Source organism: Accipiter gentilis, chromosome 2, assembly GCF_929443795.1.
Source record: "Accipiter gentilis chromosome 2, bAccGen1.1, whole genome shotgun sequence".
Lineage (NCBI taxonomy): Eukaryota > Metazoa > Chordata > Aves > Accipitriformes > Accipitridae > Astur > Astur gentilis.
In genome coordinates this window covers 52,963,049-52,964,950 of record NC_064881.1, presented here as the reverse complement: position 1 = coordinate 52,964,950, position 1,902 = coordinate 52,963,049, and the positions used below count along the sequence as shown (strand labels likewise).

The following is a 1,902-nucleotide window of genomic DNA, read 5'->3' as shown; positions in this document are numbered from 1 at the left end:
TGTTTTGTTTCCCTGCTCCACTTCTATACATCCTCCAGAGTCATATTATTATTAAAGTCATACACATATACAGAGGTCACGTACATTGACAAAGAGGCTGTGTTGGTGCCTTGAACCATTGCTTTTGAGCCCAGTCTGTCTGTATCCTGTTCCCTGAAACAACTTCTTTGACTCACAAACTAATGTCAACTAAACTTGTCTGAAAAGGCTGAAAGATAATTCTGTTCCAACAGGTTTTGGGAAAAATCAGTGCCAAAACAGGGCTGAAGTAGCTCAGCTGGGAGAGCGTTAGACTGAAGATCTAAAGGTCCCTGGTTCAAGCCCGGGCTTCAGCAGAGTTTTCTTGTAGATTTTTGTGTCCAGTGCTGGGCTCTCCAGTACAAGACAGACATGGACATACAGGAGAGAGTCCAGCAAAGGGCCAGGAGGATGATGGACTGGAACATCTCTCATACGAGAAGTAGATGAGAGACCTGGGACTGGTTTCCCTGAGATGATGTAGAGTCTCCGTTTTTAGAAATATTTTAAAACCACCTGGATGTGGTCTTGGGCAACTGGCCTTAGGTGGCCTTGCTAGAGCAGGGGGTTGGACCAAATGACCTCTGGAGATCCCTTCCAACCATTCTGCCTGTAGAGGACAAAGACAAAAGTTTATGTGTAGAGCAGGGAAAAGCAAGGCTAATATCATCCTCATATTTCTATTAGCAGTGGCCATCTGGCCAATCAGCACAACCATCCGGGCTGACCAACCAGCCAACAAACAGCTGTGATTAAGATTAGGGTATCAGAAGAACCAGACCTACATATAAACAAAGGCAAGTTTATACATTCCTATCCTTACAGAACCATTTACTGAGTTCAACTTTTTCTCTTTTTTCTTTTTTCAGACAAGCTAATAGCTCTGTGGACAGAGACTGCTTCAAAATTATCTCATCACCAGCTCTGAAATCCTAGTCTCTGTCATCTGTTGCAAGATCTGCAACGCTACGTCACACACAGAGCCCCCAAATAAACTTCCGTTCTCATTTAAGACACCATCTGTGTCCCATTTCTGCAGTGCTTGGCAGAGATCGCTTCCCTTCTATGGTATGTTTGTTCCCCTTGGTGAGCTGCAGCCTTCTTCGGAGGTGGGAAAGTCAGCGGGTGGAACGGATGCCAGCAAGCGGAGATCACTCTGCTGCGACAGCGTCCTTGGGTAGCAGGGTGCTCTTGGTGTTCAGCCTTGGCCAGGCAGTCCTGGAGCAAGCTCAAGGGCAGTCCCACGGAAGAGCTGGACCCAATACGAGGTCACATTTAGCTACAAGAAAAGGAAGAGGCTTCGGTGGGATGTTGGCAGTTAATGAGGGCAAGAGCAGCGAGGTGAGGAAGAGCCAAGTTGGGGATGTGATGGACAGGTTCAAATGCACTGGAACATCCAGTTGCTCTAGGTCCTTTTAGCAGGTAATTGATGGAGTTCATAGCCTTGCCTTCCTATTATGCAATTAAATTAAGCTTTATTGCATAATTCAGACAGCTGCAACCCACAACAAAGGATAAGCAGTCTTTAACTTAGGCTCTCCATCAAACCAGCTGAATGATTCTGTGCAACTTGCATTGCTATGCCTCAGTTTCCCTAGCTGTAGCAGTGACATCTGCCTTCCCTTACCTTCCCCAAGTGTGGTGAGAGTTAACTTGTAGGTGAAAGTACTCTGTGTTCTCAGCTTGTTTTTGTGTGTTATCCCAGCACGTGTCCCCACGGATGATGCTGTATTACTCACACACCTCTCAAATCCTCTTTTTCTCTAATTCCTTTTATTTGCCAGAACTACGAACAGTCATGCTATCCAGGAAAACACAGCCTTCATAATGCTGGCATCAGCGTCACTGAGCTGTGCTCAGGAGACTGTTCCTTAGGAACTCCTA

At 46.1% G+C, this 1,902-nt stretch overlaps 1 non-coding gene across 1 annotated transcript; it reads left to right on the top strand.

The window, feature by feature from the left end:
- Positions 1-262: 262 nt before the first annotated feature.
- On the top strand, positions 263-335 carry TRNAF-GAA (transfer RNA phenylalanine (anticodon GAA)). Its single transcript has one exon. It is a non-coding gene; the product is annotated as a tRNA-Phe (tRNA).
- The last annotated feature ends 1,567 nt before the right edge of the window (positions 336-1,902 follow it).